Genomic DNA, 20,080 nt, shown 5'->3' on the forward strand with positions numbered 1-20,080 from the left:
AGAAGCACAGAATCTCTGAAATTGAGCCTGTAAGGGCATATCCACGTGTACTTCTTCGAATTGCTCAGATTTGCATGTACTTACACAAATTGAACATACCTAAGGATAATATTTTCCTTGTCCAGAGGTAAAATGAAAAACAGCTAGTGATTTTATCTTAAAAATTCTTTGATGTTCACAGGTTCATTCTGACTGTTGAAAACCTTGTTCCATACTCTATATTTGGAGAAGTACAAGGCCCTAGAAGAATGCACCTGTAATCAATATTGTACTTGTATGGCACCTGTCAGGCCTACCACAGATGAAGTATAAGTAGGAGAGATCCACAGCTGGGAAGCTGCAGAATCTCATCAGAGCATACATGCCATTTACCCACACTTTGTGCTGTTTCTAGCATCAAGAGATAGGTACAGACCCCTACTTCGCCCTCAACCACGGTTTTGCTGTTCCAGAGGAATTCCTGTCTGATTTCGACCCATTTTGACCATGAGCACGGATTACCAGACCCTCAGTCTCCAATCCCGGCTTTGACCCTGCTTGTCCCAGTACTATGACTTTGTCAAATCTCAAGTTTCCCCATCACAGCTTCAACCCTGCACATACCTGACCTCGATCCCGACCACATCCACGAAGATTTCTCTGATCCCGACCTGGTTTGCCCTGCGACACAAATCTTACTCTCCATCATTAATCTCGACAGTTGGGTCCATCATCGACTCTGTCTCCAAGTTATATTTGTAACAGCACCTCCTACATCTGAGTACCCCAGACAAAGGCAAGAACCAGATGAGTCACAAACTGGGGCAGTTCAGTGCCAAAGCGCAGTGTGTGCTGTGTCAGCAAATACGATTTAATTAGTTGAAGGAGTGAAACATTAGTAGTACTGCTGTACATTTAAGCACTCAGGTAGACTGACAATAGGCAGAAAGAGCAGTCCATCAGGACCGAAGATGAGATCCACAAAGACAGATGAGCATCAGCAGTCTTCATCCTCACTGACTGTACAGCTCCAGTAATGCCAATGCTATTTCTATTTATATTCATTCATTCAGGTGAAACTTTTCTCCAAAGCAACTAACAATGATTTATGCGTTTATATAGCTGCATCATTTTAACTGCAGCAATTAACTTTCTTACAAAAGTATGTTGAACAACAATATTACAGTTGGATGCGGGGTTCATCCCTGGGAACATGAAGCACATTGCGGCTCTGACCTCTATGATTCTTTGCTGTCCTATTTACTGCAATACAACTGACTAATAAGTATGTGAGTAGAACGCAAGCATGGAAGGTATTTTAAAGACATGCAGTTCTATTGTCACAATGGGTGTATCATAACTATTATGATTAACAGAATTTAAGTGATTCGTGACTGACTGATTCAAATAATGGAACACTTGCTCGTAGAATGTTACGAAAATATACCCTTGTTCACTTGATAATGCATTTTTTTTTATTTTAAGTAAACTATGATTTCAGGGATGTTTCTTAATGCATCACAAACCAACAGTCACCATACGCTACTATTTTTACTGTGTTGATATATTACATGTGTAATTACAGAGCCCATCATGAAAAATGCAGATTTACAACTCAGGATAAATTAAACCTTGAGTTTTTCTCAGGCTATCAAAGAACATTAAAAAATGTAAAAGTTCAATAAAAGATTTATGAAAAGTGTTGAGACAATATCTGCCTTCAAGGTGAAAGATGGGCCAAATGGGAAGAAGGCCACATGGGTAGCTGATGTGAAAAATGGCAAGAGCTCAGCTGAAAGCAACTCAGCAAAGAAAACTGATTGTACCATTTCCATGTCAGATGCTGATTTGCTTGCTCTCATGACTTGCAAAATGAATCCTCAGACAGTCAGGCAAGGCAAGCTGAAGATCACTGGGAACATGGGCTTGGCTATGAAGCCAAGCAGGTGGCATGGTGACACAGTGAGTAGCGCTGCTGTCTCACAGTGCCTGGGTGGTGCGAGAGAATGTGGGTTTGATCCCTGCTCAGTCTGTGTGGAATTTGTATGTTCTCCCTGTGTCTGTGTGGGTTTCCTCTGGGTGCTCTGGTTTCCTCCCACAGTCGAAAGACGTGCTGTTTAGGTTCCCCCCTAGGGTGTGAGTGTTGCAGAGAGAGTGTGTTCCACTGGTGTATGCATGAATGACCCATTGTAAGTAAAGTATATAGCAGTGTAAGTCACTTTGGTGAATAACATGTGTGGGCGACTAACACTATATAGTGTTCATTGTAAGTTGCTTTGGAGAAAAGTGTCTGTTAAGCAAATAAATGTAAATATCTGCATCCCTTACACATCAATCTAGTAAATATTTGCACATACATGCACATATACCTGAACACACCCTTCCCTAAAACATAGTTTATGCCAATATCCTTACTCAAGAAGGAAAAAAATATATTAAAATATCGTTTAAGGGAAAGCAATAAGGCTGAGGACAGAAGACTTCTGCAATACGAGGGGTAGTGTCTCTGCTTCCTGTTTTCAGTTTTATCAAAAATGCTTTCATAAGTATAAGGCATAAGGCTTTGAAGTGTCAGTGATTTGACTCACCATATTTCCATCTACATTTATTCATTTAGCTGATGCTTTTCTCCAGAGTGACTTAGAGTGAACTGTCTACAATTTTTTTTTACCCATTTATACAACTGGGCAATTTTTTTTGCATTCATATATTCTTGACTATAATGCATTTATTAATATTTCTAAAGAAGTCAGAAATCTCACTCTGGCACTGAAATATGCTCAAAGGAAAATTAGCTCATCTCCAAATAAATAAATAAATGAGTACATTCCCAGGAAGAGGAGAATATGAGATTAGCTACTTAGCATAGAATAAGAAAATATTTGAGATGGTACATAATTATTCCTTTTGTCCTGTCCCAAACCTTTCCTCCCAAAAAAATAATGACCTGAAGGTAGAGAGATCAGCCACAGAGAAAAAGAGGGAGAAGCCATGCAACGTAATTGAATGCACTTAGTCATAGTGGAGCACTGGAATTAGCCCAACAAATGAGTTTCAGAACAGTGCCATTGATACTGAAATGAAAAGAATGTAAATTAGACTGCAATTGAAGACCTGATGGAAATTTAATTTGTTTGATTGAACGTGCACTGATTGAAAATGTGGTTACCTAAAAAGTACAGAGAAAATGAACAACAGCAAATCTTCATAATGGAGTCACTGAATAAAGAAAGAAGAAAACAGCATCTTTCTATGATGTGAAGTGGAAATGAGACACTTGTGGGAAATCAGTAATATTTCAACAGAGGAAAATGCTTATTTTATCTTTTTAAATATAGTGCTGACAAAGGGTACTATGTAACTTGTACAGACACACACACACACACACACATTTTCTGAACCGCTTGTCCCATACGGGGTCGCGGGGAACCGGAGCTTACCCGGTAACACAGGGCGTAAGGCCGGAGGGGGAGGGGACACACCCAGGATGGGACGCCAGTCCGCCGCAAGGCACCCCAAGTGGGACTCGAACCCCACACCCACCGGAGAGCAGGACCGTGTCCAACCCACCGCACCCCCTGCCTCTTGCGCAGACAATCACAGTTTTTAAAAAACATACATTTTTGTTTAATATACTGTTGCCATATTACAGTTTTAAGAAATAACCTACCAATGTATAACTACGATTAGAAGATTTTGCTTATTATATGTAATGTGGGGGGGGCAGGGGGGCGCAGGGGCGCAGTGGCGCGGTGGGTTGGGCCACAGTCCTGCTCTCCGGTGGGTCTGGGGTTCGAGTCCCGCTTGGGGTGCCTTGCGACGGACTGGTGTCCCGTCCTGGGTGTGTCCCCTCCCCCTACGGCCTTATGCCCCGTGTTGCCGGGTAGGCTCCGGTTCCCCGCGACCCCGTATGGGACAAGCGGTTCTGAAAATGTGTGTGTGTATGTAATATGTGAAATTGTTGGGAACCAAAAAGAAAGGAGGAATGAAAAGTTATACAGGAAATATTGTCATTTTAATATCTTCCTAAGTGAGACCTGCAGATCAAAATAATTCCCCCATCCTGAATTTTCTTGTGAAATCAGAGGATCATTTCATAAGAAAGCACCATGATAAAAATCACCTTATAAGAAAATGAATGTATTATAAATGAGTGTAATGCTGCCAGTAATGTGTGTTTATCTGTGTAAGAGAGAGCAAGACTAAACTCTGTACTTTCTGTACCACTAATAATAATAATAGGTTCCTGGTTCGTGACACCAACAGGGATGGAAGACAGGAGGTAAGGGATTGGACCCAAGTGCGGGTAAGTTTATTCCGGTGCATACACATGGTCAGACAAAACAACGAAGGTCGTGGACAGGCGTGGGTCTTCCGAGATGCAGACGTTGTTTCCAGAGCGAAGCAAAACTCAGTAACTGGGAGAGCAAGCGGGGTGAGGGGTCAGGAGCCAGAAGAGTCAGAAACACGAAACAAGGTACAGGGAGCAGAACGCTGAATTCACAAAGCCACGTAGGAAGGCATTTGTAAGATTCCGCAACCCCGGGTGGTGACGGTGCTCCATTTGTACCTGGTCGTGCTGATTAGCAGCAGGTGCAGTCGCTTGGCTTGCTGCCGAGGGTGTGACAGTTCGTAACCCTTCCTGTTGTAGTGCCTTTTTATTACTATAATGTAGCTCATAGCAGTTAAAAACTATTTACCTCTGGAGTAAGTAGCGTAACTAGGGCTTTTACAGTAAAAAAAGAGATTTGAACCACAGGGCACTGACTGAAAGGTGATGGCTGTAACCACTTGAACAAGGTTTTTACCCAGAGTTTCAACAGCCAAAATACTTGACTACACAAATTGGTCATAAGTCATTATAAATTTGAGCACTGTAAATTTATAACTGCATCAACAACAACAACAACAACAACAATAATAATAAAAATAATAATAATAGGTTCCTGGTTCTTAACCCCTTCTGCTGTAGTGCCTTTTTATTATTAACAATTATTAAGATCACAGTAGCAGTAGTTTTTTATTAAAGGAACTGAGTGAGAAAAGAGCTGTGACTAATGGAAGTGAGGAGCCTGTGTTGATTCCCTCTCCCAGCAGCAGCCCCCATCCCTCCATCCCTGCCCTCACACACACACACACACACACACACACACACACACACACACACACACACACACACACACACACACACACACACGCGCGCGCTGAGAGGGAGACGGGGCGCTCCTACAGTGGCGCTGCCATTAACACAGAGCACAGGGAGGGAGCGCGGATCACACCGCCTTCGCACTTCTCGCTCGACACACCCTTCCCACATGGGGGATCCGGAGCACGCGCAACTTTTCCTCACGCGGCACTCGTCCTGGAGCCTCGAGACGGCATGGATGTGACATGTTGTTCCCTGGCGGGGACTCCGGATAAAGGGGTGTCCTAAACTGCGGAATCGGCGCCACTTTCTGGAAGGACGCACACACTCATGGTATGTCCCTGTCGGAGCGCCACACACACTCGGCAGCACACTGCCTACATACTTGAAATCATTACGGCGCACTCAGTTTGTCTGTTGACCGCGCGCGCGACAGCACTTATAGTACTTGAACTCCCTCACGCGCTGCGCAATAAACTATACTGTACACTTATTAATCTCTCCGCTCGTGACCCTGTTGGGGTGGCAGTTTGCGCTTCTTCTTGGCTCGGCACACTTTGAACTGGTGCCCAGACCAGAGCAACACAAGTGATCCGAAGTGCAGCTCCAATCGCGGGGACACCTGGTGCCCAATGAATGAACGATCCGATCTGCTGCTTATTCCCCACATTTCCTACGGGCTTTCCACACACTGTCATTCAAGACCCATGGAATATTAACCCCTCATCTTCACGTACCCCTCCATGCTACCCTGCGGAGGACATTTGCTTTGACTTGTTTGAAATATTTAGACACGTGTGACCGAAGTGACGCACAGTGGCGCTGCTTTTAGGGATCCGATCGTCAGGGGCGGGAATAACTTTTTATTTCATGTGGAGCAAAAGATTTTTGTCGGTGCTCAGTGTCACAGCACTGAAATTGTCCACTGTTAGTGTTATTATGGCCGGAGAAACACACAGCTTTACACAGCTACTCCTGCATGTACGGAAATGTTTATAAGTATCTCAAAGAAAAAAAACTAAAATTAAGGTGATCGGGAATCTTGGATTTTCTGATAAGGTTTTATGCAGCTACTCGTGTGATGAAACAAACTATGTACTTTAGAATCATGTGTCTGCGTCTGTCTCTTCCTGCTAATAATGAACATACAGTAGTAAATTGTATTTTCTATGAGATGTACAGTACGTCGCTTTGGAAAAACGCTCCTGATGAAATACATCGTTGATCGTACATCAATCATGTAATGTAAAATGTTCAAAACGTTATGCACGGCAGGATATTGCTAAATGTAACCCTAATAAACTTACATAGATAGATAGATAGCGGACGAAAGAGCCGTGATTTAAGGCGGATTGCTCGTATCGTATGGAGTTGTTCGTACCGAAAGGTCAGTACGATTCCAAATATGCGTGTTGAGAGGGACATAAGACCCCCCGCCGCTCGACCCTTCTTCCTTTCACACCTGTGTGTTTGACGTTTCGTCTCGGCACAGGCGCGTCTCGCACGTGCGCACATTTCAATGTCAATCACGTTTCCCCTCTGTGTCCGAACTCTTGTTGAGGACCCGAAAGCTTTTGTTCAAGCAAGAAGCGTTTCGTTGGAAAACCTCCGTCGCTTTTCAGAAAGATTTTATTCTATGTATCAGTGACGTTTTTAAGCAGGAATTGCGATTATATAATGAAACCCCTTTAATATTGAGTCTGAAAGCACATCTTATACATACTCACAGTAGACTGAGTAGTAGCTGTTTAGAAGCCTTAATATCATGTCTGTATAATCCATTAATCACAATTAGTTTAGATCCAGTTTTTAATTGTGTGAAATGCAGTGATTTCTGTTTAAGTTAAAGACACTTTTATATTTACTAATGCTTTGAAAAACACCCTTCTTCACGACTCGGTTACTTTCGTTTTCATAATAACAGAACTTTCAGCAAAGTTAACCAGTCAGTTCACTTGTTTGAGAGCTGAGAAAAACAGCTTTTGCCACTTGGGATCATCTGACTTCATGTAAACAATATTCAGTTTAGTTAATGTTAATTAACATCCATATTTACAGGAGGAACTTCTGTTATGACGTGATGATGTGTTAAAATCGGTATTTCTATCATCACTTCATCAATCAGTGAATCAATGAATGAATCAATCAAAGGTTTATTTATCAAATGCACAGTCCCATGTGTCTTTACTGCATTTGTGTGTTATTTCACAGTAAAACTGGTAGTGAAAAATCAATGCTGAGAGAGTTTAATGAACTTTGAAGGGAGTTTGCCGGCTCTGCGTAAGCTCTCCCAATGTTGATTTAATACAGTTGATTTTTCTGTGTATGAATGGAAGCTGACAGAATATGAATGCCCATAAATGTAAGAATACAGGATTGAGAGTCTTACTGGTTTAAAAATTAATTCCATTTCACTTCTCTGCAGTTTGTTCCTGTTTTTCTAAAGATATGCACTGCTACACTGGAGCAACAACTGTGAATCAGCTTCCCTTATTTCAAGGCTGTTGTCCTTGCAGTTTTCTCCACTTAACGTTATGGGCCTCCTCAGCACAAGATTCTTTAGTACGAACTTTTCTTCAGTGGAAGAAGAGTGAAGAGGAGTTGTGATGAGCACTGTTGAGTCACGGTGATCAGACGACAGCATGTAGACATGTATAACAGCTCATATCCTTAGGATATTTTGGAATATATTAATCAGTGCTCCAGAGAGTTTGGTTAGTCCCACAGATGTGCCATCTATCCAGATTAAATTAGGTAGGAGACATTCTTGGCTCAAACAGATTTTCTGTCTTAAATCAAGATGAAACTTACTGCAATTCTGTAAAATAACTAAAATAGCTGAACTCACACATACACCATATAACTTTGTGTATGTATACACACACTCCACCCGTGGATGGCTACTTCTGACTATACATAACGGGCAACTAAGCAGAATAAAGAACGTACAGTATAAGTTACACTGCAAAAACTGCTTTTTTAGTTGTCAAAAAATGATTATTAATAGCTGCATTAATCTTTTGTTAACCTTTTTGTCATTAATAACAAAAATGGAATACGTGTAATGCTTTTGTGTGAAGGAGTGCAGTTTGTCCAGTACAGTGTTCACTAGAAAAGTTGCTATCTCATTACTTTCAAGAACCTTTGTTTTCACTAGACGAGCCAGTGTAGATTGGAAGTAGTTTTCTGTGCACAATGAGGTAAACACACAGCTATTATTAGACATCTTAATGGCTGCTAGCTAATGGTATTGCAGCCTGTGTCAAAAGATGATTAATACATTATTTTAGTGTATAATAGCAATTGTATTTTGAAGTCTGTTTTGTTGTTCTTATGCAGGATTTCTTTAATACAGACAAAAAAAAAAACCCACACACACACACACACACACACACACACACACACACACACACACACACACACACACACACACACCCCTGCTGATTTTCTCCTGCAGTCCATTTGCGTTTTTCAACGTGGCTGTTGAAGCAGGATTACATAGTTTTAATTTTTTTTAACTTTGTGGTTCTTGATTCTTTTGTTCATATTCCTCTGGTTACCCTGTTATGTACTGTCCAAAAGCAAGGTCACACTTCACTGATTGCACGAACCATATTTCTTCTTATAATATGCTTTCAATATCGCCGTACAATTAAACCGGTAATTCACTGTGGATAAACTTGTAGTAAAATTAATGCATTACATTTACCTTTGCATTTATACGCCTGGCAGATGCATTTCTGCATGTGTAATGGAGATGCAAACATAAGCAGACTGGCAAAAACAGCAGCCTCTGTATTTTCATCTTGTTTTCTGCACGTTGTTTCACGCTCAGCTGAAAATCCATTGACACTTTGTAAGTTGTCTGTCAGATGACATAGTCAAGAGGTATGTTTTTGTGTGTGTGTGCATACTTTCCCTAACAGAGCACATTATGGAATGAAGAAAAACATGTATAGGAAGAATTCTGCTCATACTTATAATATAATTACCAAGCTGTATAAATGGGTAAACCACAGTATGTGGTTTTTGGGGCAGCTGGTACCTATGGCAGTTAAAGCTGCTGCCTTTGGTGTAAAGGTTCCAGGTTTGAATCTTACCTCCAACTATAGTACCCTTGAGCAAGGTAGGTACCCTTAATTGTTTTAGTAGAATTACCCAGCTGTATAAATGAATAAAAAGGAAAAAGGTCAGATTAATGCAATAGTGTAACATGTTCTGAAAAAAAGTGTCAGCTAAATTAAGGAATAGATAATCTGCAGTGTTGCCTAGTGCAGTATTTGTATCAACATTACTTTATTACTGAAACATTCACTAGATACCTCAAACCAAGTGATAGCAACTTTTTGGTTTTTTTTTTTTTTTTTTCCAAGTTTACTGAAGCAGTTCAGTGCCTTTTGGGAAAAACTCTCTCAAGGATAAACTAGCAGGGTCCACTATGAGGAAAAAAAAAAGGAAATGTCAATTAAACTCCGTACACTCCTGAAATTTAAACTAAATTTCAAGTAACCGGTCCATTTTATTTCACTTTCACTACCGGCTGCCCTCATTTTGACACTCCTGTCTCTAGATTTAATCTTTAAGGCACAGTAATGGCTCTGTCTTAGTTGCTGCCATTCTGTTAGAGCTTCACATTCATTTCAAAGTAGGCATCTGTGGTCAAGCTGCTTGAGGGACAAAGTCATTGATTAGTGTACATTACCACAAATCTGGTCAATTGATGCCTATATGCTTCCAGCTATAGAATTACTAAATTTGTTTCTTGCGTGTATTACCCAGATAACCTCATTAACCTGGAACTGCTTTGCAGTGAGTGACTTATGTTGGTCTCTTATGATAAAAGGTGGTCTTGATTCTCATGAATTTGGACCTTTATGCTTCCAGTGACTGCTAATGACATTTTTACTGGTAATTACATGGTAGAACTCACTTTTCTTAGAAGCCAGATTCATAAAGAAAAACTGAATAGAGTGCAACAGCTTTGTCCAGTCTAATTTGAGGTTATTTTCTACTAATAAGTTAATATGGTCAGCAAGGGAGTTCAGCAGGTAGGTCTTATGTCTCAGAACAGCACAGTACTGGGTTCAGATTTAACCTCTGTGTCTAGTGGGATTCTCCATATGGGAGTGCATGTATGTACGTGTCACTTTGTGTAGCCCAGGGACCCAGGTGTGGACCCAAACGCAGGATCGTTTGTTGCAAAGGTTCTTGGGACAAGGCAGTACTCATAATCAGGGACAGTCGTGGTGAATCCAAGGATGTAGGCAATGAGAACATTGTGAGGGATGATGCCATAGTAGATAGGCAAGGGAGACAAACAGGGGAGCACCTATTAGGCACTGTGGAAGAGCCACGATCATAGGCGGAAAGTCATCTCAAAGAGATTCCACAACTGGAATGTGGTTGTGGTGGATTTTATAACCAAGTGTTTCAAGTGAAGTCAGGTGGTTAACCGGATCCACGTACTTAACTGGAATCAGGTGCAGGCGTGGTTGTGACAATATGTATGAGTGCTGTGTGGTACAATGGCTTTTCATTTGGGGTTCACCTTGATCTTAAGCTTTTTGGAAATGGGTTTGGATCAGTAACCGTAACCATAACTTGATATGTGTTTACTGAAATGGCAAGGCATTTAAGTTCAATTGTATATTTAATAATTGCTTCATTAATTTCGCTAATTTCTAAGAAACACAGCACTGGAGAAAAGCTGGACATGGTTGGAATGGCATGGACTTCATAGAAGAATGAAAGCAAAACAACCCTTAAGTGCCCTCCATCTCTAGAAATTAGTGCAGAAGAGCTGCGAAGACATGGGAGTTGATTTCCTCATCAAACTTGTTAATCTAATGTCTTGGGTGAAAATAGGTTCTAGATTTTGACCAACCCTGTAAAAATTTTAATATGTGGATCTACTACCTCTGTGAATTGAACCACTGGGAAGCACCAGAATTCAGTTTTACCAGTGCCAATATTTGGTTGTATCCTGTGACCATCTCTCATTCTCACCAGCTCAAATAGAAACTGCTAAATTATTGGTTAAGCATAGTTGGCACTTATGATTCTGTAGTTATGAGTGTCCTAACGTCAACAAGGAATGCAGTGAGCCAAGGCCTTTCTTCGGAACTGTCATCACTGAGTCAGATAAATGTTTCCGCTCTTTATTGAACACAACAAATGGCAGAGATTACATGGCTGTCCAAGGGACAGATGCTGACCAGAGTGCTGTTGAGGTTTTTTTTTTTTGGGGGGGGGGAAACTATGTTGTAGAACAAAAGAATTTCTTCTTAGTAACTGACAATAACTCAGTAACCAGCTGCATTATATTTGTTATGAATAAAATCATTTTGTTGTTCGCCACATGTGCATGAATCCCTTTTCGAAGAAAACACAGACCGGCTACTCCCTGGCAAGAAATTGAGGGTATATGTTATGAGTTAGGGGTGGCGCGGTGGCGCAGTGGGTTGGACCACAGTCCTGCTCTCCGGTGGGTCTGGGGTTCAAGTCCCACTTGGGGTGCCTTGCGATGGACTGGTGTCCCGTCCTGGGTGTGTCCCCTCCCCCTCCGGCCTTACGCCCTGTGTTGCCGGGTAGGCTCCGGTTCCCTGCGACCCCGTATGGGACAAGCGGTTCTGAAAATGTGTGTGTGTGTGTGTGTGTGTGTTATGAGTTAGCTGCCAGAATATGCTGTGGGGAATTGTTTTCCCACAGAACAGCTGCAGAGCTACAGGGTGTTTCAGATTCATTCCTGTAACTCAACACTCAGGTTGCCAGACACCAACTGGCCCAATCAGTGCTGCCGTACCCATCTCTCCCACTGAATGAACACTGAAGCTGACATGCACAGACATACAAACACATGCTCTTGCTTTCAATTTTAGTCGTGCTCAAATGCGTTCAGTTCCTTGGACAACCTTTGATCCATGGGGTGCAGATGTGTAGTCATTTTTTCAAAAGAAATCAGACTTATGCAGTTTCTTTATCAGTTATGCAACTTATTTTTTCTGCAGAGTAACCATCAGCTGGCCCCCGGTTAGTTTTACTTATAAGCAGTCTTCCGAAATTTTATTATGCATTATTGAGACCTCTTCTAGGAGCTGCGCAGAGTATTTGAGATAACACTAAAATAACACGGACGTCTTGTCAAGCCTTTAGAAATATAACAAGAAAAACAAAAATAAAACAGCATGTAAATAACTATGCTTTACTCTGACAAACAAGAGTCCAGAAGAGACAATCTTCATTCACTAAGAGAAAAGAATTCTAACGGATGACAAATTAGAAAATTACAATATCAGGCTCAGCTGAGTGTATAAACAATAGATAAAAAGAAATATTCCCACATATTCTAAATTCAGAGATTTTAACGATTTAAAGGTTTTTAAAGCATTATGTACATACAGCTTTACCTTCAGATGCATTAATTGCATAGTGCAGTCTAGCACAAGATTGTAAAAGTTCCCTGTAAAGTAGCGGGTTCTCTTTCATATATATATATTGCTGACAGTGTTTTAGTCAAGTTCCAAGGAGTCAATGGAGTTGACTTTTGGTGAGCAGAATGCCTCTGGAAGCCTCTATCCCCTTGTGTCTTTAGTGTTGAAAAGCGTAAGTCAGTTGTCGCTATAATACATTCTTTCCGTCTCATTGCTTGTCATCTTCTTGTTGTTTTCCTTGTACTTTCCCAGAATTTACTGTCTTCTCGAGAAAGGTCCAAAGTATGATAATCTCAGTGTCTTCATGTGCTTCTAATGAGAATTCTGGTCTGATTTGATCCAAAATCCATCTGTTTATTTTGCCGGTTGTGCATGGTGTCCTTGAATGTCTCCTCCTAATGTTCAGCTTTCACATACACAATTATGATATAAGACTGTTTATACTATAGAAAATACCATTGTATTTTGACAGTTTTAATCATCGTTCTTGTGGATATGTCAGCACATTTGAGGACCTTTTTTTCAGATCTTTCAGTACTGAGGGCTGGTCTTCAGCATATCTCTTGACTGTTAGATCTCTTGTTCTTGATTATTGATTCTAAGAGGCAGAACGTATCCATAACTTCTCTGTCTTCACTCTCAACACTGAAGTTTGCTGCTGTTTCAGTTGTCATGACTTGAGTTTTCTTCAGATTTAATCTTTACCTCATTACTGCTCTCCATCTTCACTTTTTAAAATTAGATTTTAAATTATTTGTGTTTCTTTCCAGAAGAGTAGTGGTATCAGCATATTAGTGACTTTTGATGTTCATCCAGCCAATTTCGAACAGACTTTTCCATTAATCCAGCTTGTCTGGATTGCCGTTTTTTCAGTGTACAAGTTAAAAAGGTGAAGGGAAAGTATCCAGACTTGTCTCACTCCAATGCCAAATGGCAGGAATTTCTCCTCGACCTGTTTTAACTGTGGCCTCCTGTTCAGGATAGTCAAGTGTTCTCTGTCCCTTATTTATCTGAGCAATTTTCCCATTATAGCATGGTTCATGCAATCAGAGGCTGATAATGTAAACCTTACTTTTTTTGTACTTTTGTATTTTTTTGATAAAACTTTTTTTTCAACTTTTTTCTACCAAATATTTCTTGCTAGTGGGGTGTGGTGGCACAGCGGGCTTGCCTGGGTCCCGCTCTCTGATGGGTCTGGGGTTCGAGTCCTGCTTGGGGTGCCTTACAACAGACTGGCGTCCTGTCCTGCGTATGTCCCCTCCCCCTCCAGCTCTGTGCCCTGTGTTGCCGGGTTAGGCTCCAGCTCACCGCGACCCTGCTCGGGACAAGCGGTTTCAGACAGTGTGTGTGTGTGTATTTCTTTCTAAACAGATTGATCGTTTGCTGCTGTTGATTTTCTTGTCAAGCAGATCAAGTCCCTGGCAGTCATACTCATGCAAGGTCATTCACATTACAGAATCTCTAAACCTTTAGTCATTGCAATTCAAGCAACAGGCTAATTATTTGCTTGGAAAAATCACAATAACTTTCTTTTGCTTTAATCTTAGTCGTCATTAGCTGTAGTTCACAACAAGTCAAATAAGTTTGCAATATTCAAGGCCTTGCTAAAGGTTAAAATTTTTATTCATTATTTTTGTATCAGGTTCTTTCTATGGGAAAGATACAAATGGTATTTAAATTTGTATAACCGTTACACATTTTCATTTATTTATTTAGCAGAACTTTTCTCCAAAGCGACTTCCAATGAACTGTATGTAGTGTTATCAGCCCACACAACTTATTCACCAGGGTAACTTACACTGCTAGATACACACACACATTGGCAGAATCCACTTCTCCCAAGCAGGTTGCAGTGAGCTGTTGGGTAACTCAGCAACACAGGGTGTAAGGCTGGAGGGGGAGGGGACACACCCAGGATGGGATGCCAGTTCATCACAAGGCACCCCAAGTGGGACTTGAACCCCAGACCTGCCAGAGAGCAGGACTTGGCCAAGAACGCTGCACCACCACACCCCTCGCCACTGCTAGATACACTACTTACAATGGGTCACTCATCCATACATCAGTGGAACACACTCTCTCTGTCACTCATACACTATGGGTGAACCTGAACACCATGTCTTTGGACTGTGGGAGGAAACCATAGCACCCAGAGTAAACCCACACAGACTGAGTGGGGATCAAACCCATGTCCTCTCACACCACGCAGGCGCTGTGAGATAGTAGTGCTACTTGCTGTGCTTCTATGCTGCACAGTTTTTTATTGCCTAATTGTTACAATTAGACAATAAGAGCAACAGGATTTTTTGAAATAACTAAGTTAGTACAAGTACCTATTTTACAGGCTTAAACCAATAAAACACACTGAAGTTTCAGTCTGGTCTGTGTCAGTAACCCACCGTTACTGGACATTCCTATTAATGGAACCTAATTCCATTTCTTCCAATTTGTGAACAATGTGATCATGGAGTGGGTGGGGTTTATGTCAAGTCATATAATGAGGACAGTATTGGTGCTTGTCCACATTAAAGAACAGGGTCTCTTTTGACGTCATGACACATCATAATTCACAAGTATTTTTAATAACTTTAAAGAGGAACTGTGCAATAATTGTTCCATGGTAACTATTTCTAAAATTTATTCTAGTCAAATCCTTCTAGAAAAGGAACCATTCCTGTGATATATGACCACTTAGTCACAATGCACATGTCTTCTCTGAGTATTACAAAATCAGTCTGAGAAGAGAAACTGCAAGAAACCCTAACAGATTAAAATTGGTCGTCAGTTCTCAGTAGGGTACATATGTACCTCCTCAATCTGTACGTGTCGTAGTTTGATTCAGTTCATATTTCTGGATTATCTTCACATGTTCTAAAATCAGATTAGCCAAGGTCTACCCAGATGCAGGTCAGTTATGCAACAGATCTCATTGGGGCATACTTTGTAGACCTGTTCTAAGTTCACACCTTCTGGACTTCAGTTTTCCATAATTTACTCATTACTTTAGGTATCATAGTTCCACCCTCACCATAAATAATGCTTTAATTTGTATTTTTCTTGATGGTGTCTCTATGCCTAGTACTCACAGTGACCTAACTGCATTTGCATCTTTACTGGCACATCAGTTCATTTTAAAGTGTTGGAGAAATAGTGCCCCTCCTTCTAATGTGCATTGGGTCAGAGACCTGAATAATTTTTTTTGAAGCTCTGAAAGACTAGAGATGGATTACAGGGGTGCTTCTCTGGAATTTTTTGGCAATTTGCAGTGTCTGTATTCTTTTCCACATTCCACAGCGAGATTTTACTTTACCCTGTGTCTTCTACCTTAGAATGTATTTAATATTTTGTGTCTTCATCTGTCTACTTAAATTTTTTATTTAGTTGCTTAATGTTGGTTTATTTATTTTTAGAAAGGGTGGAAGAATTAGGGGTTGCTGATATAAAATGGGGTTATACAGTAATTTACCAGTATATACTGTAATCAGTTTCCTAAGAATGAAGGGATGGGTATTGAAGGTGGTAGGACAGGTTGATGACAATAGTTCCTGTCAGAGGTAGTTTTGGGCTACTGAGTTGCCGTTGGACCCAAGCCACACGAGAATCATTAGTTGGCCTCATTTACCCGAAGCTCTGCAGGCTGTCGGGCTTTTAGGCTTTTAGGGACTTCCCTGTCACATGGTCTTGCACAATCTTTTCTCCCTCCCTTTTTTCCTCAGAAATTTCTGCTGTGGAGTTGTAACCCAACAAGCCTTTACTGCCTTCTTCTTGAGCTGTGTCAGTATGTGGTTGATCTGTACAGAGCTAGAGATTCAATGTGTGGCTGAGTTCTTGGATTCTCTGAATCTAAAAGGGGTTCACCTCATATTTGGTAGGTTTAAAACTGCACAGGTAAGTTAAAGCATTAAATAAAATACACTCCATAAAAAAATTAATTGTTCAACTCTAGTACAGTAATATGTCAGAATTGTTTTGTTTGCTGAGATTATGCTTTATCAATAAGGATATCTGGCTTTTTCAATTAAATTTCAAATAATTTCCATTTCCCGTCCTGGGTGTGTCCCCTCCCCCTCCGGCCTTACGCCCTGTGTTGCCGGGTAGGCTCCGGTTCCCCGCGACCCCGTATGGAACAAGCGGTTCTGAAAATGTGTGTGTGTGTGTGTGTGTGTGTGTGTGTGTAATTTCCATTTCAAGTGACAATATAATAGAGCATGGCTAATGTGATCACCTTAAAAATTAGTAAATGTCATGTTTCTTGTGACACGGTCAGAACACAAGGGCGATCGTTGTCCAAAATGGTGTAGTCACAGAGTTGGGGTTCGAATATGAGGGCAGTAGTCTGAGGAGGTGTGGTTGGAAGAGCAAAGGTAGTTATCTGAAGAAATGTGGTTCAGATATGGCAATGGTAGCCTGAAGAAACATTAACACTTGTCAATAAGATTCCACAACCAAGTCTTCTTCCTTTAAAGAGTGTTTTAATGAGCTGCGGGTGTTTGTCATGTATGTGGAATTAGCTCTGATAATCTTCTCCTGTGGTCTTCTGGTGTCATCTTCCCGAGGTGGTGGCAGTAAACTGGGGTCCTCGTCTGCTGTGTACAGCTGACACAGAAATGTATTTTTGGTGAGATTTACAGTACCAGTCAAAGGTTTGAGTACTGGGAAGTATTTATTTTTCACCAAAAGGCATTTCATTAAAAAGTTTGATCATGCAATACCCAACTGTTCAGTAGCAATTCTCAGAGATACAGGACACTTGTGAGCTGCTTTGCTTTCACACATGTCTTTGCTGAACAGTAGTTTCTGACTATCAAATTATTTTAATATTAAAATGTCTGCCATGGTTTATCACTTTGTGATACTAATGTATGTGTGCAAAAATTAGTAGGTTTGATTTCATTTTAAAATAGCATTCATTTGGGGATAACTTTCCCAGAGGGGGAAAAAGTAAAAAGAAAATCTAGAAATAACTCAATTATTGAACCTCCCAATTAAAGATTCTTTGTAATCCAAATTACAAACATTTTTCATATTTTCTTGACACAGAAACTAGCTTTCATGTTTATTACATTTAATGCAATATCATGAATTGTGATTTCAGACCAACAGGTACTGTGGACTGTCCAAAAACATACTCCAGCAACAACATTCCCATTAAGCCCAGGGTCCATGGGCATTAGCAGATTTTGAGATTGTCTCTGAACACTTGCATTCTACCAATGCACTGCCCACAATACACCAACTTCAGAAGCACCACGACTACACTGATGGTACTGCTGTGCTAATCTTGTTCACCTGGACAACTGCAGGATGTTGCACTTTTCCTGCTATGCTGGCAAAATCTGCACTCTTTCATGTTTTCACGCTAGATCCTGTGAAGCAAAAAATGCTCTACAAAGTAAGGCAGCTGATAGCATACTGGTTACAGTTGTCATAAAGCACTTGAAGAATTGAGATTTGAAATCCTGCCCCCACTGTTGAACCTTTCATCAAGGAACTTACCTTGAGTTACTCCCATGGAAATGAGCCAGGTATGTAAATACTGGAAATAAATCATTGTAAGTAGTTCAACACTAAGTCAAAATGAATAAATAATCTTTAAAAAGTTCCTGGAGCACCTGTGATAGAAAGGGGGGGTGTGGTGGGAATCTAATGTTGTCCTCTCCCAGCAGCCACAGGGCACAGGAGGTCACCCATTTTGCTTGTAGTTAGTGAACCTGTCTTCTTGCCAAGAACTCATTATTGGACAACTCACTAAATAAAGATGTTTGCCATCACTATCAATCACTGGTGGCTGTCAGACTAATTTTTTTTCCTACAAAAGCTTTATACTTCATTTAATTTAGTGGAATGACTCAAGGAGCATGAGAAAATAGACTAATTTACACTAATGCCTTGTTCATTTAACCCAGGTGCACAACATACCTTAATTAAGAACCAATTTATTGAGTGTTTGGAAGACCAAATCACAGCTGATAGTGTAACTAAGATATGAAACTGCAGCTTGATAATGGTGTTGTTGCATAATTCACGTAGCTATGTTAAGCTCCTGCTATTATAGGATGTGGCTTCCATACACTTTGAAAACAGTTGATTCCATTACAACAAAAAATATAGGGATGGAATGGTTTTGTTGTTTGTTTGACTCTTAACCATATCCTGAAATCTAACAATGTGTATTAAGAAATGTTTGGCCAGTGCCTGCTGTGTGGCAGATCTGGGGTCTGAGCCCTGCTTGGGGTGCCTTGCAGTGGACTGGTGTCCCCTTCAGGGTGTGTCCCTTCCCTTTAGCCTTGTGCCCTGTGTTGCTGGACAGGCTCCGGCTTCCCGCGTCCCCACTTGGAACAAGCGGTTGCAGATGTTGGTTGAACTGTTGCTTCTGACCAGGTGTATCTGAATGCCTTTTTAGAATGATGGTAGCTGGTGGGTGTTACCATGCCTGTTGTCTAACTGCTGCCAAAATGCCAATGTAGTTGAGACGTGGTGACAGTCCTACAGCCCGTGGTGGTAGTGGTGGTGGTGGTGGTAGGATCATTGGCTTTTGTTTTGCTTGGCAAGTGATTCCGAAGAACATCCAGCAATTCTCCTCAGAGAACCTTGTATAGGAAAATAGTCAGGCCATGTGGACACATGTAAAATCTTCTCCTTGGTAAAGGATAAGGAGAGTGGCTCAGGACAGCAGGTGTCCTGGTGGTTAGGGGCACATATCTGACACTTGATGGTTCAAGTCCAAAGGAGGTCTCTGGTGATTTATTAAAATTCTCTAGGAAATTGAGTAGCTCTATAGATATCTATGAAAGGGTCAGTGAAATAATATAAAGTTCAAAGCACATCACTATCCAGCTGGAATGAAGAGTTTCACAAAAAGAGCAGCACTGCATGGCTGGAGGATACTAGGGGGTGATCACTGTGCATTTCTCATTTCTGTGGAAGAATAAGCTAATGGGTCAGTATTGTTGGGGGGGATGCTTGAAAATCGGGGGGGGGAGATGTCAAAAAGGGTGTAATTAAATGAGCTGACATGGCAGCTGTTATTTCAATGGTTGGATGAATGCTGTCAGAATTTAAGGGAAACTAGTTGAATTTTGTGTGAATATTCCTGACAACATGTATGACCTACATTTTAAATCTAGATGTAAATACTTTTTCTAGTTTCAGTGGTTCTGGTACTGGACATGACTGCGTCAGCTTGATATCAGAAGGCTGACAGAGCCCAAGAAAAAGGGGGGGTGGGCAAGGCCCATTCTTGATGGAAAACCAGTCTCTGAATGGGCAATTGCGCACACACTTGCTCACGCATACACATGATATGGAAATTTAGAGTCAGCAGTTCACCTGTCTTGAGACTGTGGGAGGAAGCAGGAGCGGCTGGGGGGGACCCTTATAAACACATTGAGAATGTGCAAACTCTACACACTGAGCCAGATTCAAACCTATGTCCGAAACCACAGCCCAGTAGGTTAAGGCACTATTCCTCTCATTATTTCATTGAAATTCATATAAAAACTTTATATTTCTTAAAAACTGTATC

The 20,080-nt window shown here is 41.0% G+C and overlaps 1 protein-coding gene across 2 annotated transcripts in view; it reads left to right on the plus strand.

Moving 5' to 3' along the window:
• Positions 1-5,232: 5,232 nt before the first annotated feature.
• LOC108932796 (carbohydrate sulfotransferase 15-like) overlaps positions 5,233-20,080 on the plus strand; it is a 41,331-nt gene continuing 26,483 nt past the window's right edge. For both annotated transcript variants that reach the window (XM_018749378.2, XM_018749379.2), the window contains exon 1: positions 5,233-5,458. The gene's annotated coding sequence lies outside the window, so the exon portion shown is untranslated. The remainder of the gene's footprint in view (positions 5,459-20,080) is intronic.

Source organism: Scleropages formosus, chromosome 4 (genome assembly GCF_900964775.1).
Source record: "Scleropages formosus chromosome 4, fSclFor1.1, whole genome shotgun sequence".
Classification (NCBI taxonomy): domain Eukaryota; kingdom Metazoa; phylum Chordata; class Actinopteri; order Osteoglossiformes; family Osteoglossidae; genus Scleropages; species Scleropages formosus.